Source organism: Neofelis nebulosa, chromosome 2, assembly GCF_028018385.1.
Source record: "Neofelis nebulosa isolate mNeoNeb1 chromosome 2, mNeoNeb1.pri, whole genome shotgun sequence".
In the NCBI taxonomy this organism is placed as follows: Eukaryota; Metazoa; Chordata; class Mammalia; order Carnivora; family Felidae; genus Neofelis; species Neofelis nebulosa.
Genome location: NC_080783.1, coordinates 173,528,958 through 173,556,765, shown reverse-complemented (window position 1 = coordinate 173,556,765; position 27,808 = coordinate 173,528,958). Strand labels below are relative to the sequence as shown.

General features: G+C 40.2%; 1 long non-coding RNA gene across 1 annotated transcript; it reads left to right on the top strand.

The window, feature by feature from the left end:
• Window positions 1-493: 493 nt before the first annotated feature.
• On the top strand, window positions 494-21,850 carry LOC131504655 (uncharacterized). The gene is made up of 4 exons (XR_009258091.1): window positions 494-1,141; window positions 6,753-6,925; window positions 18,250-18,369; window positions 21,306-21,850. It is a non-coding gene; the product is annotated as an uncharacterized LOC131504655 (long non-coding RNA).
• Window positions 21,851-27,808: the final 5,958 nt, after the last annotated feature.

The following is a 27,808-nucleotide window of genomic DNA, read 5'->3' as shown; positions in this document are numbered from 1 at the left end:
TTCCTTTGCCAATGATTCTTCCTTGCCTTTTATTTCTTTTGGTTGCCTGATTGCTGAGGTTAGGACTTCCAGTCCGTCAACAAACATCTTGAAGTTCTTACTCTGTGCCAGGTACTGTGCAAAGCACTCGAGCACAGGAGTAAATAAAGTATGGCCCAGATCTCCCCATTTAATGAGAGATAGAGACAAGTGACTACAATATAAGAGGTACTGCAATAAAAAGGGCACCTGCTGGGCGCCTGGGTGGCTCAGTCGGCTAAGCGTCTGACTTCGGCTCAGGTCATGATCTCGTGGTCTGTGAGTTCGAGCCCCGCGTCGGGCTCTGTGCTGACAGCTCAGAGCCTGGAGCCTGTTTCAGATTCTGTGTCTCCCTCTCTCTCTGACCCTCCCCCATTCATGCTCTGTCTCTCTCTGTCTTAAAAGTAAATAAACGTTAAAAAAATTGAAAAAAAAAAAACATTTAAAAAAAAAGGGCACCTGCTGGAGCAGTGGCTCAGTCGGTTAAGTGCCTGACTTTACTCTGGTCACGATCTTGCACTTCATGGGTTTGAGCCCCGCCTCAGGCTCTGTGCTGGCAGCTCAGAGCCTGAAGCCTACTCTGGATTCTGTGCCTCCCTTTCTGTGCCCCTCACCCACTCACACTCTGTCTTTCTCTCTCTCAAAAATAAACATTAAAAAAAGGGGGGAGGGGGCACCTGCTGCCGTGGAGTGTATCAAACACCCAGAAAAGGAAGAAGCAGCAGAGGGTTGACAGGTAGGATGGAAAGGAACATGGTATAATGGCTTTGAGACCTGGCTCGGGTTTCTGGGCCTGGCTTTCCCTCTTATTAGCTGTGTCACTTGGGAAAGACCCTTAACCTTCCTAAGCTTCAGTTTCCTTATTTTCAAAATGCAGATATTCATAGTACCTTAGTACTTTACAGGATCACATAAGGATTAAATGAGATGATATATGTAAAGCACTTAGGTTAACTGCCTGGACCATGCCTATTTTTTGCAGGGCCTGGTACCTAGAAATTGCTCAGAATATTATAAAAATTACTGAGTAGGATGACCCTACCCACTTGTGAAGGCCAGCTCTACAGTGGCATTCAATGCTATCCAAAGGATATTGACATCTTGGACATGGTCCACGTTGAAGGTGGGTATGTGTGTCCAGTCAAGCAGCAGGAGCAAGTCCAGCTCATTCAGCTCGCTAGACCCCAGCCAGCACTTGGGCCAGAGATGAGAAGGATTGGGGAGTTGGGCTCAGCACATCAGAGGAAAAATCGGGTACAGTAGGACCCAGGCATGATGTCAGGACCACATCCGGACAGGCTTAAACTGGTAAAGCGGATCAGCACTGACTCAGAAACAAGGGCAGGCCTGGGCCTGCTCTGGCAAAGCAAAAGTGCTGTGCAGGGTAGGAACACGGAGGAAGGGGAATGAAGAATTTTCCTCTATGTTCTCTCTAGTCCTTAACTACAGTGCTGAGAGGCAGACAGCACTAACCTCATATTCCAGCTGAGAAAGTAAGGCTCAGAAAGGATGAGCAGCTTGTCCAGAGTCCCCCAGGTGATAGAGCTGGCATTCAAATTCAGATCCGTCCCGGTGGAGAGTTTTGGGGGTCACCCCCTTATCATAGCTGTAGAGGAATTCTGCCCCAGCACCTACTCTTTAGTGACAGTGCTCATGCTGTGAGTGTCCCATGCTCTCAAGCAACTGCTTTCCCACTCAAACATGACCTGGGGTTCCCCATGCTTTATAGAAAAAGGAAAACACACACCGATGAGGCAAGGATCATGGGAACCCTAGGAACCTGCTGGCATCTCAACAGTGAGGGACAGCTTGATAGAAAAGCTGAAAGATCTTGGGCAAGATTCTTAACCCCTAGGCCTCAGTTCTCCCCATGGGTCAACACGTTAATCCTGCTACCTACCTTTTAGGGTTAGTGGTAAGGAATCAGTGAGAAAACTATGTGTAAAGTTCCTAGCACAGAGCCTGGCAGTAACAGGCACTCCACAAATATTGTTTCTACAGTGTTCTTTTTGGGCCACCTGGCCAGAGGGTTAATTCCTAAGAAAATTCTGGTTCCTACTATAAAGCCAGTGTTTTAGGAAAATGTAAATGTCTGTGTGTGTGGATTTCTATAACCATATGTAGCTTGAAAACAAAAATTTTAATGGCTCCAATACTCACCTTCTTGCACTGGGAAAGGAGGCTTTATTTAATGCACACATGTAAAGTATAAGTACATTTTGCTTTCATGAAGAAGAATTACAGCGTGGCCAGAATGGTTTGTGGGATTTTTGTTTTGTTTTGTTGCCTACCGAAACCTTTTCTTTCAAGTTGAAGCCAGCCTTGCTTAACGAATCATTTTGCCGAGGAACACATTATAGGTTTTTAGTTTTGACCCCAAATACTTGCCATATGTGAAGAACATAAATGGGGCTTTCAAAGGAGCCCAAGAGAACAAAAGCGGGGAAAGGGAAGTGGGGAATAAAAGACAAGAATGGCAACATGCAGGGTTGCCATAACCCTCAGACGCGACGCCAGTGTTTGCTGGTCCACATGAGGCATATGGGAGGGATACCCTCTCTTAGGGAGACCCAAACGGGGCATTGGCCTTTATATTCAGAGCATAGCTGATGTGGTTGCCAGTTGCACTGGGAACAAGAGGGATACAGGGGTATAAGTTCCAAAGGGAGCAGTAAAAATAAGAAAGAAAAGAAAAGGAAAGGCAAGGGAAGAAGGGAAGGGAAGGGGAGAAAAAAAGAAAAGAAAGAAAAAGAAAAAAGAAAAGAAAAGAGAAGAAAAGAAAAGAAAAAATAAAATAAAAAGAAAAGAAAAAAAGGACATCCTGGAAACTCCCACTGAATCATCAGGTGAAGGTAAGAAGCTGAAACATTAACATGAGCTGCCCTTTCTCACACACCTGAGGGTAACCAAGTTATTGGGGTTTATGTGTCCCCCTGCACTGGCCTGTGAGCTCCTCTTTGGGCACCAACCCTCTTAGGACCTTGTTCTCTGCACCTAAACAGTTCCTGGCACATGTGGGTGCTCGATAAATGAATAAACGCATAAACACAAGCTGTTTGTCTGCACAGAGGTGACTGGTAGAACTAAAAATGTCTCAGAAGTACCTCACTTGGGGGTCAGTCTATGATATGTGTGAATGTGCCTTTATTTAGGTAATGTCGAAGACTTTAAAATGTGTCATGGTCAGTAAGGGTTAAGAAAGTCCTGCCTGATACCTAACGACTTGCTTTTTCGTTTTTTATCGCACACACGTACGAATAGCCGCACACCTTCGTTTTGGATTGTAGCTCAAGCTTAGAAACCTTTTGCAAATTTTCAGCGTTGTTACAGACCATTTCCCGTAGGGTCCCTTAGGGGAAGCCAATTGCGTCCTAGTTTAGAAATGCCCATTGTTCAGCAGGGCCACGGTACACATGCTTTCAAAATTCAAGGGCATAGTTACAAATAATTACCATCAAAGGATTTAAAATGAAGGACATTGTCGCTAAATAAGAAACTAATGACTGAGCAGAGCTGTGTAATGTAATTATACTTAAGATGGGCCTTCTGATGAATCACAGAGGAATCTTTGTGCTGCCTTGTGTCTCCATAAATGCACTTAACTGCTATTGACAGTAATAGGAGGGAGTCAAATATAAAAAGCTTTTTTTTTTCCTTTTCCAGTTTCTAGAGGGAGTTAGAAAGAAAAAGTACATTTTTTTAAAAGGATGCTTTGCCCAGTACCTCTGAATACTTGACAATTATATGAAATTATTAAACAAAAGTCACTTAAATGAAAACCAAGCCCACTGCTAATAAATTCAGGTTTCTCTATCATTAACAACCCCCTGAATCTTACGGTCAGTTTCCATTCTGCACAGCAAATCTCTTAAACTTACATATTAAGTGTTTCTATGAACCTAATTTTTATTTACTTAATTCATGCCTGAAGCCTTCATTAGAAGTGTTTTCTTATTAAAATCGGGGTGAGCCTGGCTCCCTGCTGTACAATTTTAACACATTTGAAAGGGAAAATGTTTTATTGATTAATATCTGATACTTGGGCAAAGCCAATAGTGATGCCTTCCCTTTGAATATTTCTTGATGGTTTTCATCTTGATTGCGCATACATCATCCCAGCTACTCATAATAAATGGGGTGAGGGAGGCCTGAGAGGGAGTACGATCCCACTCTACAAGATACAAAAACCATGGCTCCAACAGTGTAAGTAACTGGCCTAAGATTGTGTAGCTGAAACACGGAGGCGGTACCACTCCACTGCCTCTCCCTAAATAAATTCAATTAGCTTATTTGTGCAACAGAGGATGATTCATTAGTTTGCTAATTGCTCTCTCCTCCATGGTTCCCTTCTTTAGCAGATGTATAAATATCTAGGAGGCCCCTTCTGATGCTCATTGGTTGATGAACATACTGTGTTATTTCTGTTGGCAAGCACAGTGGTAAAGTGAGAAGGCCTTGAGCCATGGAGTCACTGAGTTCTTCTTCAGATCACTGCTTCACTACTTACTAATTGACATGGTATGTGAACTCACGCAAGCCAGTTAACCTCTGAGTCTCTGTGTCATATCCTAGAAAGTGGGAGAAGAGAAAATCTGCCTCATGGCTGATGTGAGGAATAAACGGGATGATGTTTCGAAGTGCCTGGCACCATGCCTGATGGAAAATTAGAAGTGCAACAAGTATGAATTTTTCTCCTCATCCAATCCATTTTTATATTATCAAGTTTCTAGAAGCATTGCTTCCGGTCAATTTGAACAACTTAATGTTCGTTTTCTGTGGGTAAATCTTCTGTGTTCTGTCATCAACCACCAACCATTATTGAGCTCTTACTATGTCAGGAGATCTGGAATAGTCCCTGTGGACGCACAATGGGGCCAGCATCAGGTTCAAGAGAGGGGACAGTCATACAAAGAGATTTCACAGAAATTTTGAACCAGGTGGCCAATGAGCACCAGAGTTGATAGGCATGACAAGAGGTCCAAGGATGCCAGTAACATAGGTCTGTCTGGAAAGGCTCATCTAGAAATGATGAAAGTTGACATCTGTCCAGCCTTGCCTTTCTGGGATCTGCAAAGCTATAGGTGCTAAAAGTCTTCTGCCTGAAGACTCAGCTCTGCTCCATCTTTGAGGTAACCCATGCTGAGGCAGGCCATATATATCCAGTTCAGACCAGCCCTAACTCCCGTGGCCCGTGGGTCTGGAATTCATCTTTTTGCCATTGGCTAACTGGGCACCTGGAGCCTCACCAAATCATAGGCTTCTCCCCTAAAATATAAATACATGTTTGTCTAATCTGGCACAATCCCTTGAAATTGTGCAATTATCTTTTGCTGGTCACAAAGCAAGATAAGTGTTGACTCTTCTCACATGGTTCACTACGTTATTCCTAAACCATTTGTCAAAGACCGTGCCTCACATTACATTTCATTCCACCTGTAATCCTCCTGTGCTCAGGCCTTGTTTACTTATTCTGTCTTTTCTGCCCTCACTACTTCCTTCAAATTTGACTTCTGAAACTCTCGTTGGCTTTCTTTCAACCATAGGTTGGTTAAATTCTCCTTCCTGCTTCCCTGACCTAAAATCATCTTTCCCATCCCACTTGGCTCCAGAAAGTCCTGTCTCTAAGTTAAGCCATATGGAAAGCTTATCTCCCTGCACTTAGCAAATAGAAACCAAGGCTGAGTGTCTCATTGGCCCTCCAGTTTTCCTCTTCGGGCTAGTGTCCTGCCTTGAATTTTAGGCTGCTTGGATAGAATCCAGATACGTTATCTAACATTTAGCAAATGCCAAATCCAGTTCCCTGTAATTCTCTAGCCACCAACCTAGGCCTTACTTTTGCCCAAACTTCCCAGAAAGGATCTAAGGTACTCAGGTATACTTTCTGACTAGACACTTCTATTGCTATGCCAACCATTCTGATGTGAGTAATAGCAATTGACGGTGTTCTGTTTCCTATTCCTGGCCCCCTTATAACCAGTTCTGTTCAATGAGCTGTGAGAAATGGTGGGTGTTATTCCTGGACCAAGTTTTCTTGTCATCAGTGCACAAATCCCGAGAGCTTTCTTTTCTGCTACAGTACAACTCACAGTTTTCCAGATAGGGATTCTCCCTCAGCCTGGGGTCCAGAGTGAGGATGACTGGCACCCAACTAGCCAACAATGAACATGTAGCTTGAGTGAGGCATAAACTTTTGAGTGGAAAACACTGAGATTTTAAGGCTGTTTCTTACCTCAGCATAATCTATCCTTACTGATACACTCCGTACTATTTGAACCACACTGACCCATATGAGGCTGACTTTGCCATGATCAGAACAGCAGGCTCAGTCTTGCATAGGGAAAGACTTATAGCTCAATTAATCCCCTTGGTCTGTGCTCTGAACAACCAACCCATCATGCTTCCTTTTCAAGCATGCCCTGAATGCTCAATCTCCCAGGAAATCAGCAGGACACCCTCTTACCTTACTCCAAGCCGGGATTTCCCAATAGCAGCTTACATGATGTTTATTTCCTTTATAAGAAATATAGAGACTGGCCATCATCAAGTCAACTTGCAGATTCAATCACTGCATCAAAGATCCAAGTGCTTTTTCCTTCTCTTGCCCTAGCCTTGACCTAAAGTGCGTGACTTTCTTATTGCAAGATGCTGCAACCTTTAGAGGCATCTATTTTTCAGGTAACAGCATCCAAGGCATAATAAGACCTTCTCTGTATGCCATCTTTTTTTCCCCTTAGGTCTCACTAGCCAGATTGTGCATTGCTGCCATTAGGGACTGCCAAGACTGGCCTGGAGACCTCATGATGCACCGAGACTGGGCCTGCTGCTATTCCAGTGAAATCAGGTTCTGTCATAACAGGTTTTCCTTGGGAGAAAAGAGCCATGGTCAACTAAGTTTGGGACACAGTGAGTTAAACAGGCTTTGTTATTACACAATATCTTAGAATAGTCTTTTGATATGCTATGTACCCTGTGAATCTCCAAGAGAGAGACAACGTTAAAGTTGTGAAGCATATATCGCAGACTTATTCCATCAAAGTCTTGTACAGAGCATCTCATTGTACTCATATAGAACCACCCCAGTAATTTGGACCCTAATTAACCAAGAGTTCATAATGTTTTGACCAGAATTGTATGAATGTTTTCTTTCATGTTAACTGTGACTAGGAGGTTTATTCAGCAAATTAATGGCTACTAAATGAAATTTGGTTGTTTTACCTAATTATAGAAACAAAATGCTATTCACTACTTTACTATGTCAATTTACTATACTCACTGCTTTATCAAATAATGTCTTCCAAATGAATGTTACTAATTATCAATGTCTATGCTAGTCATTAAAAATAGGCTCAAAGAAAACTTCAATTTAGAAACACATTTTAAGAAGTCTTTCAGTTAAATTATCCTTTCAGTTAAATTAAATTGTGGCTCTAGGAACGCCTGAGTGGCTCAGTCGGTTAGGTGTCTGACTTCGGCTCAGGTCATGATCTCACGGTTTGTGGGTTCAAGCCCCGCATTGGGCTCTGTGCTGACAGCTCAGAGCCTAGAGCCTGCTTCAGATTCTGTGGCTCCCTCTCTTTCTTCCCCTCCCCCACTCATTTTCTCTCTCTCTCTCTCTCTCTCTCTTTCAAAAATGAACAAACATTAAAAAAAAAAATTGTGGGTCTAAAAGCACCGTAGATCAAACCATTGGGATAGCAAGTGTGAACTACTAATGATCCTGCATTTCTTTGTGATTTTTTCAAAGCTAGTATTTCCATTTATTCCAACTTTTAAGTCTTCCTCCCCTCTATTATATACTGCACGTAGAAAACTCCCTACCCACATATAGCAGGCTGAAAACATCTCCTTCATCCTTCTTACATCCCCTCCCTGCTCACTCTAACCCCAAACCACATAGGCACACGGACAGCACCGACCACCTTAACATTATGTTTAAGTCTTCAGCCAAAAAGAGTCAAACGTTCTTCCCTTGAGACTAAGCAAATATAAGAGGATAATAGATCTAACATTGGCTGTTTTGTGACACATGGAGTTTTTAATACTAAATTCCACGGGTTGGATTAAAGGTATTGCTGGTTAAATCCCAACGTTGTATAGAAATTTTAATATCACCCTTTTGACAATATGCTTCTAAGATTTTAGGTGGTTATACTTTAATGATTTTAAAAGGCATTTTGGCATATGCTATAAGATAAAAACTTGTTACAATTAGAAAAGATTTCAGGAAATCATAAAGAGTTATGCTAATAGCAAACACATGTTTATCTTTTGTGCAAATGTGCATTTTCCTTTTTGACATCTACGTAGTAATTTTTAAAGTATGATTTCAGAAACATATGGCTTGGCTGTTCCACGCAGGTGTTATATAGTTGCCGCAGAACATATTGTGCTTATAGATATTCAAGCATATGCTTCAGTCCTACTCTTCTTACAACAAACACTTCATAGACTTCCTGCTATTTATGTCAGGAACATGCATTTGGCCTTGATATCACCTGTTCTTTTTAATACAGGGGCTTACCAGGAAACTTCTGGGAGGTTATAAAATCTACAGGAAATAAATACAATGTTGACTTTGTCTTAAAGGTGATTGAGTTGGTAAGGAAGTGGTTAAAAAAATCCTTTATGCCTATAAATGTAGCATGAGATAACAATGTGTTCCCCTTTTAAACCTTGCCTTATTATTTTCTTCTCCCCACAACCCTTTTGCATTTATATAAAAACTTAACTCGGTGTTTTAAAAATCATTAGTTCTCAGACTATACTTTCATCACAACCTTCATTTTCAAGAATATGACAGTCCATCTACCGATAAGAATAAGTAATAATAATAGTAGCTGACATTGGCTAAGTGCTATCAGGTCATATTAAGACAACACTAGAGTCAACATGAAGTGTTTTCCACTGACCAAAGATAGGACAATTTTTGCATCAAAAGAGTTAATAATTACAATGGATTAACATACATATATCAAAAATATGAACATCCATGAGTGGTCCCTAAATATAAACATGACTTAATTTATACTTCCCTCTAGATAACTGCAACATACGGTACCTAGGATTATATTTATGCAAATATATTCGGCCAACTCCTTCCACCCTGGACCTGAATCTAGGGTGATACCAAACTTTAATTACTGGTTTTAGGGAAATAGAGGCCCATGTTTCTCACCAAAGAGGAAGAAGAATGGATAGTCTTCTCACATTTGTAGAGTACACAGGATCATAAGAATGTTACCTTCATTAGGGTTCTCTAGAGAAGCAGAACCAATAGTATATATAGATGTAGACAAAGATATATTCATATATATACATATACATGTATATAGACATGCATACATAAATGTATATGTATATATAAAGATATGTATTGTAAGGAATTGGCTTACATAATTATGGAGGCTGAGAAGTCCCACAATCTGCTCTCTGCCAGCTGGAGACTCAGGAAATTTCATGATATATTCTAGATGGAGGACCAAGAGAGCCCAGGGGGAGAGCAAGAGAAAGCAATGCCCCAGCTCACTCAGTCCAGCAGGGATCAAATTCTGCCTCTGCCTTTTTTTGTTCTATTCAGGCCCTTAAGGGATTAGATGATGCCCACCCACATTGAGAGGGCAGTCTGCTTTACTCAGTCTACAGATCCATTCTCGTCCAAAAACACCCGCTCAGACACACCAGGAAATAATGTTTAACCAAATTATCTGGGCATCCCATGGCCCTGTTAAGTTGACACATAAATTAACCATCACATCATGCAAATTCAGATCCACGGTTCCTCTGTTCTAGTGATTTTTCACTCCCTGATGCGTATTAGAATTCCCTAGTGAGCTTGGACTCCACCTCCAGAGACTTTGAGTGAATTGCTCTGTGACGTGGCCTGTCATTGTTACGTTTGGAAAAAACTCCTGAAGCAATTCTAAAGTGTAGCTGGCGTTAAGAACCATTGCAGTCTAACTATGGATCCAACCTCATGCTGTCTCCGGAAGGGGGCTGCAATAAGAGAGAATATCCTTTGGGAAATATACTTAAAAACACCATCACCAACAGTAACAAGCCACTTAATGCCAGACATAGCATATCAGACAGTATCACTTCCTTATCCCTCTAAAAAAACACTGCAAGAGACATACTATTATCTGTCTTTTTACAGATAAATACGCTGAAGCACAAAGTTAAATAAATGACCCATGGTCACAGAGCTAGTAAATAGTGAAGCCAAGATTCAGACCAGGTCTGCATGAATGCAAAACCCATTTTTCACAACATCACACTTCAGATACATTTTCTGACTCTTAGCTAAAAATGATCTGCTGTCTAGGCTCTGCAGATAACTGCTCAGTATCAGCCTGTGGTGATAAAGATGTTCATTATTCTTCATCAAATAGCCACCTGTGAGGAAGTGAATACTGCTAGATTTATTTTTATAGGTCATGGAAGAAGGCATTTATGATTGTGACTTATTTGGGAATATAGCATAAGATTGCTGGTTCTTCAGAATCATTAAATGGTAGCATTTTAAATACATGGTACCTAATGGTCGTGTTTTAAAATCAAGTATACATTTTAGGGGCACCTGGGTGGCTCAGTCAGTTAAGTGTCTGACTCTTGATTTCAGCTCAAGTCATGATCTCACAGTTCGTGGGTTTGAGCCCCACAAGGGACTTTGTGCTGACACTGTGGAGAAGCCTGCTTGGGATTCTCTCTCCCTCTCTCCTGCCCCTCCTCTGCTCTCGCTCGTTCACGTTCTCTGTCAAAAGAAATAAACCAACATTTAAAAAATAAAAGTAAAGTATACATTTTAAGTACAGTAGTCAATATTTGATAGACATAAACTATTACTTTCAATAGGGAATCTAGAATTTCTATATAGGGATTTCATAGGGGGCTCAATATGGTGGAAAGGAGAGCCTAGCAGGCTTGTCCTAAACCTATTTTTGCAGAGCCTTCTCCATAAGAATGAGAAAATGTCACATGTTCAGATCAAAGAATTGAGGGGGAAAGCTGGTGGAAGTTGTAGAGAAGCTAAAGCTCCCTCACCCTAGAAAAACTTGTCACTGCTGCTGTCCCTTAGACAGGCGAGGATGTTTATGAACCATCTGATTGGGGTTTACACTATAAGCTATAGTGTGTCTTTATAATTGAACGTTTTTACTATTCCTCTCCTCCTTTAAAAGAAATCTCTTGGATTTCCCATACATGTTCACGTCTTCCACTCTAAGAGTCTAGGTTTGTTTGTTTGTTTTAATTTTTTGTAAGTATTTATTTTATTTTTGAGAGAGAGAAAGAGAGCAAGCAGGGGAGGGGCATAGAGAAAGTGAGACGGGATCTGAAGCAGGCTCCATGCTAACAGCAGAGAGCCCGATGTGGGGCTCGAACTCACAAATGGTGAGATCAAGCCAAAGTCTCATGCTTAACCACCTGAGCCACCCAGGTGCCCCTCTCAGAGTCCAATTAACACCTGACAACCTCTGAGCCAACTGTTTGCTTCTGTCCCTCTTTCCTTTACTCAAGCCTGACTATGGCTGCCAGCCTTATCACCAGCTCTCCCGTCCTGTCTTTCATTTGGTTTCCTATTTTCAAGGATAAAATAAAGTAAAAGGAAGACCATGGTGAGGTCCTAAATGGGGTTGTAGAAGGAGAGTCCTTCATCAAAGTGGTGGATGTATGAGAAGCTGGAAGACAATGCCAGAATGATGTGCTGGGAGAGACACCAAGGTTCAGGGTAGGATAGCTGGCCAACCCACGTCTTATCCCCGAGAGCTAGGTGAGGAATAGATGGGAGAGATGAAGGTCCAAATAAGGAAGACTGAGAGCAAGGAACTCAAGTGGAGGGTGGCTGAAATGAATACCAGAGGCAAAATGCTGATGATAGTAGCATTTTGTTTTGTATGGAGACCCAGCCTGAATAAGCCAGATTTTACAGAACTTAGAATGGTATGGATACCCCTGGTTTGGCTCCAATTCCCTGGCATACTTCTGAGCAGGGGAGGCTCTTCAGCCCACATAACCCCTGATGGACCTGTCACTGGACCTGTTGTTGTGTCTGGGATTCTGAAACCCCCCCACCCCCTCCATTAAATTTGTTAGTTCTGTGTGGGACTGCCCAGAAGGCCGTGGTGTGTGGGTAATCCTAAACAGGCTGTCACCAGTACCTCCTTCTAAACTTCAAAATATCCTGAAGCCCAGGCAAGTTCACAGCACACTGACTATGTAATTGATGCTTAGGGACACAACCAGTATCTGTCTGTGGTAGCCCTGGAAAACCTTCTCCAGGGTTCCAGTCGGTCTGGAAAACGGGGAGTTGCATCATGCCTTTTGTTTCTGTCAGAATCTAACCAGAACATGGAAGCCACCTGAGCGTTGCTAAGAGGGATTTCAAAACCGGGGGTAAGTTATGTAGGTAATAGAGGAACTGAGAGCCAACTAGAAGACAGTGAGGCAACCCAGAGAATAATTACAGAAGGAAGCTGCTAAGACCCTAGACTAGAGGGACAGAAGAAAAGGTGGTGTTACTGGCCCTTGGCCAAAAGCTGAGACCGTGGCAGGACTGTTTGTAGAAGAGATGTGGCTGCTGCTAGAATTGCTGCCCAAGACTGAGAGGGAAGGAGAGAAAACCTCTGGCCTCTCCCTTACTCTCCAGTCTCCCACCAGTGTGTCCCCTTGGTCACATTCAGCTGAAACCAGCTGAAGTAGGAGGCTGAGAAGTGCAGCGTGCACGGATCAGACCCCTGCAAACACGCAGCAGAGCGGGGAAGAGTGGAGAACTTAAGGAAGGGCGGTGTGCCCAGAGAGGCTAACTGCTCCTCTTTGTTGGCCAATCAGACACACTTCTGTGTCAACTTTGCTCCATGCTTCACTCCCCACAGCTTAGCCTCACGCTTCTTGCCATCCTGATGCCAACCATCTATGGTGCCTCACGGAGCCCCATTCCATTCATCCTACTCCATCCCCTGAACCTCTTCTCCAAACTCTTTCTGATGTTGAGGGAACTGTGACTCACTCTTAGCCAAACAAAAACAAAAAGGAAAACCTCTCATCGTTCATCCTCTCAGTCAGTGTTGATACATTAAATGGGAATTATGTCAGTGATAACTTGCACTGCTGTACATCTTTTACACATATTACATTTTTTAATGTTTATTTTTGAGGCAGAGAGAGACAGAGCATGAGTGGGGGAGGGGCAGGGAGAGAGGGAGACACAGAATCTGAGCCAGGCTCCAGGCTCTGAGGCATCAGCACAGAGCCCGACGCGGGGTTTGAACTCATCAACCACGAGATTGTGACCTGAGCCGAAGTCGGACACCCAACCGACTGAGCCACCCAGGCGCCCCCATGTTTTACACATATTAAGGCCTCCGATTCTCCAACCACTTTGCGTTCTTTTTTAGATGAGAAAGCTAAGACATGGAATGCTTACAAAACTTGCTGACAGCAAGGCCCGCCAGTGTTAGAGCCAGGAATCAAACATGCAGCCAGGCCCCAGAACCCAAAGTTTTATCCAGCACGCACCCTTGTTCTCGAAATGGGCATACAGTGGTGATCACGACAGGAGACTCCTGCTAATGGAGCAGATGTTTTTAAAATACCTTTTTGAAACAGTTTTGAAATAATTTTAGTTTGCAGGAGAGTTGTAAACAATACAGAAATTTCCCCCTTTGTCCCCTAGTGCTAATATCTTACACAACCATAACATATTTATCACTACTAAGCAATCCACATTGGTGCAATACTATTAACTGTGTTGTAATAGACAATATCATGATCGCATCTGGTCTCTTGCAGTCTGTGACAGTTTCTCAGGTCATGTTTTACATGACCTTGACACCTTTGAAAATTCATGGTCAGGTATTTTGTAGGAAGTCCCTTGGCATGGGTTTGTCTGGTATTTTCTCCTAATAGGCTGGTGTTACAGATTTTTTTGGATGGGTTAAAGGGTGGAGCATCTTTTTCATCACATCATGTCAAGGATGCATGCTATAAATGTGATTTATCACTGGTGATACTAACCTTAATCTCTTAGTTGAGGGACTGCATGTCAGATTTCTTGCCTGTTAAGTTCCTATATTTGTGTTTTCATACTCTGTTAGTTAGAAGTGAGTGACTAAATCTAGCCCACATTCAAGGGGAGAGGAATACAGTTCTACCTCCTGGAGGTGCATTTATTTTCTGTAATTGTCCTGTAAGAAACATTTGTTCCTCCTCTGATTATTTACTCGGTCCTTTATATCAGTATGAATTCATGGATGTTGATTTTATTCTTTAAGTTATAATCCAATAGTCATTACTTCTTTTCTGACTCAAACCATCCCAGCTTTGGTCTTTGGGAGTTCTTGCAGGTTGACCACTGTGTCTTTTTCATGAATCACCATTTTTTAAAGCATTTCCTTGCTTCCTGTCACTACAAGATGCTCCAGACTCATCTTGCATTTTCTCTGCCCCAGCCCTAGAATCAACCATTTCTCCAAGGAGCCCTGGCTCCATTAATTGGAGAAAGGTATTAGAAACCAAGATCTGGAGCTAGATGTACTTCTAGGCCTTCAGTGGAAAGAGCTAGAAAATATATGTATGGGTGTATACTAACCCATGTGTATACTTTAAGGAAATAAAAGTACAAATAGGTTGTTTCTAGTGCTAGAAACAATGAAAAATGCCAGATACCATGTAAAAGAGTTGTCGGTGTGATTTAACACAAACGGAGTGAGGTGGAGGCCAGTGTGGTCTTCTCTGCAGAAGGAATACTTAAAATCTATTAAATGAATAGAAATTAGCCAGGTGGATAAAGGACCTGAATGTGAGACAGGAAACCATCAAAACCCTAGAGGAGAAAGCGGGAAAAAACCTCTCTGACCTCAGCCGTAGCAATCTCTTACTCGACACATCCCCAAAGGCAAGGGAATTAAAAGCAAAAATGAACTACTGGGACCTTATGAAGATAAAAAGCTTCTGCACAGCAAAGGAAACAACCAACAAAACTAAAAGGCAACCAACGCAATGGGAAAAGATATTTGCAAATGACATATCAGACAAAGGGCTAGTATCCAAAATCTATAAAGAACTCACCAAACTCCACACCCGAAAAACAAATAACCCAGTGAAGAAATGGGCAGAAAACATGAATAGACACTTCTCTAAAGAAGACATCCAGATGGCCAACAGGCACATGAAAAGATGCTCAACGTCGCTCCTTATCAGGGAAATACAAATCAAAACCACACTCAGATATCACCTCACACCAATCAGAGTGGCCAAAATGAACAAATCAGGAGACTATAGATGCTGGAGAGGATGTGGAGAAATGGGAACCCTCTTGCACTGTTGGTGGGAATGCAAATTGGTGCAGCCACTCTGGAAAGCAGTGTGGAGGTTCCTCAGAAAATTAAAAATAGACCTACCCTATGACCCAGCAATAGCACTGCTAGGAATTTACCCAAGGGATACAGGAGTACTGATGCACAGGGGCACTTGTACCCCAATGTTTATAGCAGCACTCTCAACAATAGCCAAATGATGGAAAGAGCCTAAATGTCCATCAACTGATGAATGGATAAAGAAATTGTGGTTTATATACACAATGGAGTACTACATGGCAATGAGAAAGAACGAAATATGGCCCTTTGTAGCCACGTGGATGGAACTGGAGAGTGTGATGCTAAGTGAAATAAGCCATACAGAGAAAGACAGATACCATATGTTTTCACTCTTATGTGGATCCTGAGAAACTTAACAGAAACCCATGGGGGAGGGGAAGGAAAAAAAAAAAGAGGTTAGAGTGGGAGAGAGCCAAAGCACAAGAGACTCTTAAAAACTGAGAACAAACTGAGGGTTGATGGGGGGTGGGAGGGAGGGGAGGGTGGGTGATGGGTATTGAGGAGGGCACCTTTTGGGATGAACACTGGGTGTTGTATGGAAACCAATTTGACAATAAATTTCATATATTGAAAAAAAAAAAAGAGAAATTAGCCAGGTGGAAGGGTGAGAAGAGAGTATTTCCAGTAGAAGGAGCAGCATCTGAAGAAGCACTGAGTAGGAAGAACTCAATGCATTTGACCAATTGGTGCAGACTCATCATGGTGAGAGCAGAGGAATCCAGGGAAAATGCAAATGAGCTGAAGCTGGGTCATGTAGGGCCTTGAAGGCCATGGTAAAAGTTCCCGATTTTTTCATGAATACAATGGATTGCCATCAAAGGGTTTTAAGTAGAGAAGAGAGATGCATTCTTTTTCCACAGAAATGTAGGGCCATGTGAGGTAGGAATCACCTTCCTTAGCAACCGCACCACACCTCCTATAAGCTTTTCTCTGGGGGCAGTCATCCACCAGAAGATTTGTACCTGGTCCACACCATAGCCTTACTTTCTGGGTTTTGAATTTCACCAAGTCCTCATCTACAACATACACTCCTATGAGGGATAATGTTTCTCTATTTTTTACCTAGTTGCTAAAAAGCTCACGACTATGTTTTCTACACAGTTATATTTTCCTGAGTTCATAATAAATTATTCATAATAAAATATCTTTCCTCTCCTTCTCTTTCACTAATTAGTTACCTTTAGAGAATGCTGGGTTGTTCTTGTGTTTTTTTTTTATTATTATCATAAATACCTGTACTTTCATTGCAAGTAAATTGAAGACCTCCTTTGAAATAAGGACGGTTACATACTTTGTAAGAATTAACAAAGATATAAAGAGGCCCATCCTATTACTTGAAGCAGGAATTTTCTCCTTAATGCCACTACCAGCTTTACCCAGAGGATTCCAATCACATGGAACTCCTGAGGTTGTTCTGTTTCTCTGAACAGTTCTAATTACTGCAAAGTTATTAGATGTTTATTGATTGTTGTGCCAGATGAATAAACAATGGTCTGTTGTTAAATAATGAGGCGCTAGTTGTTTAAAAATGTTTATAGTGTCTTATGTAAAATCTAAATGTTTACCAAGTATAAAACACATTAAGAAAATAATTCTTATTAAAAAGCAAACTTTTAAATTGCACACATCAAATATGACTATAAAAATGAAAATAGAAGGTTCTACATCATCTATAGAATGCAATAAAGACAAATAATTATCCCCAGGGGAACACTGTTACAACCATTGCTTACTTATGCTTTATTTGTCCTTTTCTCTTGTGATAATTATTCACTCCTTCGGACTAAGAGATGCTGACAGTTCACTAATAGCATGGTTGTTTTTGTTCCACACACCCTGTGGTTTCCTCTAATTTTAGTCCTAAGACAATGTATTCAATTATTTTCAGGTCCTAAATTTGTTTCAATGGTGTATCTGTCTGTTTAGATTAATGAGTCTCTAATTTAAGAAATCACACCAATTCTATTTTGATATTTCAAAACTATACTGAGCACCATTTAACATGTTACGGATTTCTCACCTCTTCCCCCATACATAAATTTACGTTTGAAAGTCAAGCCAGGAGAGCGCTGGGAGTTGGTCTCAAGACTTGGGTATGATGGCACCTCTACACATACCACATAATAATTGTGACTGAACTTAGACAAATCAATCAGTCCCCACTCCCCATGTTTAACATAGAGTTGGTAATCAATCCTCTACCTCGTTCATCGGGTTGTTACGTGGTTCAAATGGAATAATGGCCGGAAAACTGTTTTCTTTGTGTACCATAAAGTTCTTGTGAATTCTCAGTCATAGTATATGAATATGCATTCATCTCAAAAGCACTGAACACACACTAAGTGCCAGGCCCAATGTCCATGCCAAAAATGTACAGATGTTTGAGTAGAAGATGATGATGATGATGATGTCGACGAGGATGATGATGATAACGACCAAAGTTGCATAGGGTTAAAAATATGTGTAATAGTTCTTATATCTATATAACAACTTCAGAATATTATAATGGAGATATGGCATTTTGTCTATTAAATCTCTTACATTTATGTTTTGGTCATTTAAAGAAATAAGTTTATTGTAAATTTGTCATGGATTATTATATGCTGAATATTAACCGTGTAATTGAAACTCTGGAATTGCAAACAGGATATAATTTATGATTCTATTATTTCTAGGAAAAAGTGAGAAATTGGTTAATTTTTTATTTAACTGGTGAATTCTATCAGGTTTTCTGTTGAGTTCCCAGTGTTTTCTCTGATCAGCTCTTCCTATTTTAGACTGACAGTGGGCCCAGGCAGTTTCAGTACAAATTGTCCTAGGGAAAGACTTCTGCGACCTTGTGTATCATCTGTTTTTTTAGGATTTTGAGAGTCAGAAGCATAAATGGCAATAAGGACTCTGAGAGCAAGAGAAATGTGAGCTATAACTTCACTGGGGCAGCAAGAGACCATAATTATCACACGGACAGCAAGATACTAAGGTAATATGCTGAGTTCACACAATTAGTCAACAGATACTGACGAAACATTTGCCATTCACCAAGCACTGTGCTGGTGACAGGGAATATACTAGTGAATACAGCCTAGTACCTCATCATGGAGATCCAAAAAATTAGGAAGAGTTCAGAAAAGATCAGAAGAGTGTTCTGGGCTAGGGTTAGAAAGCATCTTCTAAAGAAAACAGCATGTGGGAAGACCTGAGGGTAGGAAGGAATATATTGCCTTTAAGTTACTCCTGGAGCATAGACAACATATTCTGGGTGTTCTGTATATCTGTGTATCCCTCACAATGTTCGATATTGTGTTGTACACAGAGAGACAACAGATATTTTTGAATCAGTAATAAATGATGAACACCAATGACTATGACACCATTGGGTCAGTGGACCCTACCAGAGCTTGTCTAGTTCTGAAGGCTAGAACATGAATATCTTGTCTGGCAAAGTGTGCATCATGATATCTGCTACACAGGACTACAAAGAAATATAATGAAGTGATACATGGGAAAGCAACCTTTAAAATGCAAACACATCATCAACGTGCTCATTGTTCATCTTTGAAACAAATAGAGGAGTGGAAAGAGCATGGAAAAGAACAACATCAAGGAAGATTCTCATTACAAGGGGTCAGAATCCTTGGGGCACCTGGGTGGCTCAGTCTGTTAGGCGTCCAACTTCATCTCAGGTCCTAATCTTGCAGTTTGTGAGTTCGAGCCCTTCATCGGGCTCTGTGCTGACAGCTCAGAGCCTGGAGGCTGCTTCAGATTCTGTGTCTCCCTATCTCTCTGCCCCTCCTCCGCTCATGCTCTCTCTCTCTCTTTCTCTCTCTCTCAAAAATAATAAACATTTAAAAAAATGTTTTTTAAAAGAAGGGGTCAGAATCCTGAACATTTTATTAATTTAATTCTCAGACACATAAAATAACAATGTATCTGAGAAGCGGAAATAACCACATCTGTGTCAATGTTAAAGTCTCATAAACTTGAGGGAGAGACTTGGGGGAGAACTCATAAACTTGGGGGAGAAAGAGAAAATGTTTAGGCTACCAGCTTAAGTAAAGGCATTGTCATTCGTCATGATCAAAGCTCACAAGCCAATGCACCTGAGTTTCACACAACAGCATGGAAGTTGAACAATTTGGTTAAAGAACGTGTTAATGATGGCAGTCAGTGAATTTGGATAGATTTCCCCACAGACTCAAACTCTTGTTTTGATTCTACGTTTACATACACAGAGAGCATATATGTGTTAAAAAGAAATTTGTTAAAGCTTTGTTTTGGGGTTATGAGATAATATATATGAAAACACATAATCTACAAATACTTATAGAACTCTAAGAAACTACTATGATCAGTAATATTTTTACAGTTATATTGCTCTATGCCATCGTAATCTTATGGGTACGGCTTCTTAAATAATGGTCCTTTGAGAGCTTCTGCTAAATGGTCTTGAATGGAATCCAAGTCTTGAATTGCTTAAATGAATTCCACTCTCTCCTGAATGGTATAATGCTGCTTCAGGATGTTAGTTAATGGAATTGTGACCCTACAACTTTAGTGGAGCTAACTCTATTAATAAGGCCAAATAGGCCTTTATCTAGGATGATAGAAAAACAAATAGCACAGCACTTTTTTTTAATAACCATTGAGATATCCTTGGAATAATGCCACAAACTTGAGCCTGGAGAAGAAAAATTAATTATTTGGAGAGAGAGGACATTCACATAGTTGCTCATCCTGCCTTTTACTAAGGTATTTGCAGTGTGGGAAGCAGTCAGACTACACTGATTCTCATCACATGCAGTGAGCTTGAGTAAAAGGCTTTCAGGATGTCTGCTATTAAACACGGAAGCCACTCTCTCCATAGGGCATTTCCAAATTAAATATCTTGCAGTATTATCAGTTAATTTACCGGTCATATTACAGTAAACACTGCAAATAGGTTTCAGTTGCCCTGTCAGTACTAATTGATTGGTAGTGGCTGGGCGGGGGGGGCACTTTGTTGAATAAAACTGTGATGGTAAAATCAAACTCGAAAGCAAAGAACACGGGTGTTTGTGTGTGTGAGGGGTGGAGATGAGGGGTTGGCAGTCTGTATATACTGAGTCATGGCTCTGGATTAAGGGAAAAGGCTGATTAAGCACAGGCTCGTGGTTACATACTCATTTATTCATTTTTTACCTCTTCAAAAAATGGAAGAAGATATTTAATATAAAAAGATAAAGAAATCAGGGAAAAAGGAAAGTAAGATCAAATAATAAGAGAAGGCCACTAGGAAATGCAAGCCATAAAATCCTACAACCCTTAGCAAACGGGGCTTAAAATTTGACTCTGGACTTCCTAGTAGCTAAATTAAAAATGGGAATCACAATTGTTTGTAACATCCACATTGTCAAAAATGTAAGGCAGGTCCAATAGGGAAAGTGTAAGACAGACATTTTTTTTTTTTTTAATTTTTTTTTTCAACGTTTTTTATTTATTTTTGGGACAGAGAGAGACAGAGCATGAACGGGGGAGGGGCAGAGAGAGAGGGAGACACAGAATCGGAAACAGGCTCCAGGCTCCGAGCCGAGCCATCAGCCCAGAGCCTGACGCGGGGCTCGAACTCACGGACCGCGAGATCGTGACCTGGCTGAAGTCGGACGCTTAACCGACTGCGCCACCCAGGCGCCCCAAGACAGACATTTTGGTAAAAAAAAAAGAACAGACGTGGAACTGGAAGGCAGGAATTTAAATCCTATTTAGTAGTCATGTGACTTTCAGCAAATTACTTACACTTGACTACCTCAATGTCTTCTTCTGTAAAATTTGGATACCACTGCTTCATGAATTGTTTCGAAATTAAATTCTAAAGTGAGTATGCTCTTTATTTTTCTTTTGGTCACCTGAATCGATTCCCCTCACTTCTCTGCTTCCCAGGAGTTGACCCTGCATACTGCATCATCCAGGATCTTTTTGCCCTCTGGCTTCCAGCATGGTTCAGTCGACAAGAGGTAACCTCTCCCCACCGCCGCAATGCCAAGAGCCTAATGGTAGCTCCCTCTATAACTACAGCTTCTGATGGGCAGCAGCCTTCCATAGCACTGGCTCATGCCAGTCTCCCAAAATATTGCTGCCTCCCCTCACCTAAGAGTGGTAACAGCTTCTGGATGCCTGGCGCCTCTCATCACTTGTTGGTTTCCTCAACTGCATCCATACTTCTAGAAATAGTCCATTAAATTCTCATCAGAATCCAATAGGAGAATGTACAGTATTCTGTTTCTGGCCAGGCCCCTGACTGATAAAATAAATATTTATAATAAGGTAGAGAGGGAGGGCATAGAGTCCCAGTTTTGAGCCCCTACTATAGGGCAAGCACAGGCACTGTTTATAAAGATATTCAATAAATGCTGATAAATCTGAACAAAGGGGTATGAGAGAGGATTAAAAAAAAACAGATGTCACAAGAATTTGAGACACAGGAATCAGATGACCCCCTTTCCCTAATACGGAATGTGAACAGAAGAAAGAAACTCAGGATTGATTTAGTCTGAACAACAACAAAATGCTAGCATGTATTAAGATGTCAAACATCGTTCTCAGTTTTAATGCAATTCAAAGAGAAATGATGTGGCAAGTGCATGATTTTTCTCTCTGCCATTTAATATAGTTGGGTATATAGTGGACGCGAGTGGGTATAACATCATTAATGGAATGACTAGTATTCTCAAATGCCTAACCACTTTTTGGAATGATTTACAATTTTCTTTTTTTTTAATGTTTATTTATTTTTGAGACAGAGTGTGAACAGGAGAGGGGCAGGGAGAGAGAGGGAGACACAGAATCGGAAGCAGGTTTCAGGTTCTGAGCCGTCAGCACAGAGCCTGACATGGGGCTCGAACTCACAGACTGTGAGATCATGACCTGAGTCAAAGTCGGATGCTTAACCAACTGAACCACTCAGAAACCCCTCTTTTTTTTAATTTTTAAAAATTTATTTATTTTTAGAGAGAGAAATCACAGGTGGGGGACAGGCACAGAGAAAGGGAGAGAGAATCCTAAGTAGGCTCCGTGCTTAGCACTGAACACATTGCATAATTTTCAAAAAATGTGTCCACAGAAAATAAATATTTTACCACCTTTTCACATACAAACAAGGGGGTCAGTTGAAGAATGACTAAAACAATAAAGGAACCAGTGCCCCCAAAATGTATTGTTCGCGGGGTCTAGCACAGACACAACAAAAGGTTTGTGGGCATCCAGTAAATTGTGTTATTATTCCCAGAAACCACCAAAGTCAGCTCATCCCACGCATTTCTCTTAATAAACTATCCTACGTGTGACTTGATCAGGAGAGGCCCTCTTCCTCAGATCCTCTTTATTGGTGTGTGTGTGTGTGTGTGTGTGTGTGTGTATTATATACCTATGTATAAAATATATATCTATATATATTTTTCTCTTGTGATGAATGTTTTTTATAGGAGAGCAGAGAGGTCTTAGATCCTTTGTGTACAAGGTGTCTCCATAACCAGACAGATCTTGTATAAAATAACCACAGTGTAGGGGAGAACTCACAAAGAAAAAGACTCATAAAGTAAAACACTTTGCTTTTTTTTTTTTTTGCCATTTTCATCCTGTTTTGATTTTCAACATGTGTAAATCATTCTGTTGCTATAAAACTTATTAAATGAAGTAGAAGAGCCAAGACCAAAAATGTAATAATGAAGCAATGTTTTAATCCTTTACAATTTTTTGGCATGATCAGCTCGATTATACTTGATATACACTTAAGGGTTTTGTGTTTCAGAGGGAACTTTTCTTAACACTGTTCATGTGTCCCAGATGTGACCTAGTTTCATTCTGGGAAATAGATGCTGAGTGTTGCACAGGCAAGTGAAACAGACATGGGTATTTTAGGAGCCATTAACGCAGTATGCTTACAGGAACCAAATATGAAATTCCAGCTGGCCAGTGAAAACCTTTCTTGAGCATGTACTATGTGCTGAGCACAGAAATGTAAAAACAAAGGACAGGTCCTGATTTTGAGGAGCTCATAGACTAGTTAAGAGAGATGATAAACATGTCACTTTGTAAGAGAAAACAAATGTAAAAATAAAACCAAAGCATAATATGTTCAGATATCAGAAGGTTGAGGGTAGAGAAGCATTATATACTGTGTAGCCTTTTTTTTTTTTCTGTTTTAGGAGTGTTAAGGGGATGCTTCATAGAGGAGGTGGAATTAGAGCAAATTCTGAAATTTTAATTCCAGTTTGCAAATTCCCTTCAATTAAGTCATGACCTCTTTATGGACAAATGTCCACTTGGATCAGTGAGAAAACAGATGGAAAATTACCAGCCCAAGTCTGGGCATAAAATAGAAGTATTAAATGTTTCCTCTTCTGTATTTTTTTTAATTGAGGTAAAATAGTTTGCAAGTATTAACACTTTCTAACTCCAAAAGGCCTTCATCATTCCACAAAGGATTACTACACCCATTGAACAATCATTGGCCATTCCCCTCCCCACAGCACCTTGCAACCACTAATCGGCCTTCCGTGTCTGTGGCCTTTAGTGTCTTGCTTCCTTCGCACAGCATAATGTTTCAAGGTTCCTCCATGTTGTAGTATGAATCAGTACTTTATTCCTGATGAATATCCCATTGAATATGTATGCCACATTTTATTTATGCATTCATCTCTTGGTGGACACTGGGTTGTTTCCACATTTTGGCTAATGTAAATAGTGCCGCTATAAACATTCGCACATAATTTTTTTTATTTAAAACTTGTCTATATGATATATTCATGTCATCCATGACTAGAGATAGCTTGGCCTCTTCCTTTCCAATTTGGAATGTCTTTTCTTTCTTTTTCCATCTTTGTCACTCTGGCTAGAACTTCCAGTACAATGGTGAATAGAAGTGTCAGGAGCAGACATCCTTGTCTTGTTTCTGATCTTAGGGAAAGCTTTCAGTCTCTCACACTGAGTGGGATTTTCATAGATGCACTTTATCACGTTGAAGAAGTTGCCTTTATTCCTACTTTTCTGAGTATTTTTATCATGAAAGATTATTGAATTTTGTCAAATGCTTTTTCTGCATCAATTGTGATGATTGTGTGGCTTTTTCCCTTTTGTCTATTAATATGGTAAACTATATTGATTGTTTTTCCTATGCTGGGCCATCCTTGCATTCCTGGGATAGATTCCACGTGGGTATGGGATATAGTCCTTTAAATATGCTGTTAGATTCGGTTTGCTAGTATTTTGTTAGGGACTTTTGTGCCTATATTCATAAGGGATATTGCCCTACCATTTTATTTTCTTGTGATGTCTTTGTCTGGTTTTGATATCAGGGCAATACTGGCTTTATAGAATAAAGTGTTCCCTCCTTCTATTTTTTGGAAGACTTTCGGAAGGATTGGTTTTATTTCTTAAAACAAACAGTAAGCTCTACCAGTGAAGCCGTCAAGTCTTGAGCTTTTCTTTGTTGGAGGCGTTTGATTATTGATTCAATCTCCTTATTTTAGGTCTATTTAGATTTTCTACTTTTCTTCTTGAGTCAGTTTTGATAGTTGATGTGTGTGTAGTTTGTGTGTTTTGAGGAATTTGTCTATTTCATCTAGGTTATCCAATTTGTTGATATATAAGTGTCCATTGATTGATGAATAGATAAAGAAGATGTGATTGATATATGCATATATGTATATATATATATGTATATACAATGGCATATTATTCAGCCATAAAAAGAACAAGATATTGCCATTTTCAACGACATGGACAGAACTAGAGAGTATTATGCTAAGCAAAATAAGTCAGCTAGAGAAAGACATATACTATATGATTTCACTCGTATGTGGAACTTAAGAAACAACAACAACAAAAAATGAGCAAAGGGAAAAAAAGACAGAGGGGGGGAAACCAAGAAGCAAATTCTTAACTATAGAGAGCAGACTGGTGGTTACCAGAGGGGAGGTAAATGGAGGGATAGGGGAAGTGGGGGATGAGGATTTAGAAGTGCACCTGTCGTGGTGAACAGCAGGCTTGTGTAGAAGTGTTGAATCACTACATTGTACATTTGGAACCAATATTACACTGTGTTTACTAAGTGGAATTTAAATTAAAACTAAGAAAAAAAAAGAATACACTTCCAGGCTTTCCTGGCAATGGCCCAGGTGTAAAAGAGCATGGTATAATTGCATGTGGCTTGAAATGGCGGTTCTATGTGAGATCATTACGTGTCAGCTGTGTACTCTAGGGGCTGTGTGTGTTTAACAAAATGATGTAAAATATCACCTTAAAAATGTTAATAGTATTCTCTTATAATAATTTTATTTCTATAAAGTCAACAGCAATGTCCCATTTCATTTTTTACCTTAGTAGTTTGAGTTTTATTCCCCCCTTAATTAGTAGAGCTAAACGTTTGGTAATTTTGTTACCTTTTCAAAGAACCAACTTTTTATTTCATTTATTCTGTTTCTATTTTCTTTTTGTTTTTAATTTTTTTAATGTTTATTTATTCTTGAAAGAGAGAGAGAGTACGAGTGCGAGTGGGAGAGAGGCAGAGAGACACAGAATCAGAAGCAGGCTCTAGGATCTGAGCTGTCTGCACAGAGCCCAACATGGGGCTCAAACTCACAAACCATGAGATCATGACCTGAGCCAAAGTTGGACACTTACCTGACTGAGCCACCCAGGCGTCGCTTATTTTTCTATTTTCTATTTCATTTATCTCTATGCAGATCTTTATTGCTTTCTTCCTTCTGCTGCTTTGGGTTTAGTTTGCTCTTTCTTTGCTAGTTGCTTGGGAAGGTTATATTGATATAAGATTTTTCTTTCCTTAAAATGTAGGCATTTAGAACCATAAATTTCCCTCTGAGCAAGCACTGTTTAACTGAATCACTTAAGTTTTGGTGTTGTGTTTCCTTAATTCTTCTCACAGTATGTTCTAATTTTCTGTGACTTCTCTTTTGACCTATTCATTGTTTAAGAATGTGTTTAATTTCCACATATTTGTGAATTTGCCAGCTCTCCTGTTCTTTTTTTTCTTCCTTCCTCCTTCTCTCCCTCTCTCTATTCTTCCAAAAGGATTTGTGTGTGTGTTTACGCATGTGTAGTAAGAACATTAAACATGAAATCTACTCTCTTAAAAATTTTTAAGTGCAAACTACAGTATCATTAACTATAGGCACAGTGTTGTACAGCAGATCTCTAGAACTTATTGGTCTTGCATAACTGAAACTTTGTACCCATTAAACAGCAACTCCCCATTTTACCCTTTGTCCAGCCCTTGGCAACCACCATTCTACTCTCTGTTTCTAAGAGTCTATTTTAGATACCTCATGTAAGTAGAATCAGGCAGTATGTCCTGTGACTGGCTTAATTCACTCAGCAGAATGTCCTCTAGGCTTATCCATGTTGTCACATATGGCAGGATTTCCTTCTTTTTAAAGCTGAATAATATTCCATTGTATGTATACACCACATTCGTCTGTTGATGGACATTTAGGTTACTTCTATATGTTGGCTGTTGAAATAATGCTGTGATGAATGTGGGAGTGCATGTATCTCATTGAAGTCTTAATCTCAATACCTTTGGATATATACTTGCTAGATCAGATGGTGATTCTAATCTTAATTTCTTTGAGGAAACTCCATAATGTTTTCCACAGGGGCTGCACCATTTTGTATTTTACATGTACCAACAGTGTACAACAGCTCCAGTTTCTCCATATTCTTAGGAACATTTGTTATTTGTTTGACATAATAGACATCCTAACAGATGTGAGTGATATTTCGTTGTGATTTTGACATGCATTTCTCAGATGATTAGTGATGTTGAGAATCTTTTCATAAATCTGTTGGCCACTGCACACCGTCTCTATAGAAATGTCAACTCAAGTTCTTTGCCTATTTTTTAATGAAGTTATTTATTTATTTATTTATTTATTTATTTATTTATTTTTGCTGCTGATTTGTAGGAATTCCTTACACGTATTGGCTATTAATCCCTTATCAGCTATATCATTTTAAACTATTTTTCTCATTCTTGGTTTGCCTTCTCACTCTATTGACTGCCTCCTTTGCTATGCAGAAGCTTTTTAGTTTAATTGCTTTTGTAATTTTCCTTGTGTTGCTTGTGCTTTTGGAATCATATGCAAGAAATCACTGCCAAACACAGATTTCATGAGCTTTTCCTCTGTTTTCTTCTAGTAGTTTACTACTTCTAGTAGTTTATTTCTAATTTTGTTCTATTGTGGTCAGAGGAAATGCTTTGTATGGCTTCAGTCTTTTAAAATGTATTGAGATTTATTTTATGGCCTAAGGTGTGGTCTTTTCTGGAGAATGTTTCATGGGCACGTGAGAAGAATGTATATTCTGCTGTTGGGTAGAGTGTTCTATATATATCTCTTAGATCTCAGTGGTTTATAGTGTTGTTCAAG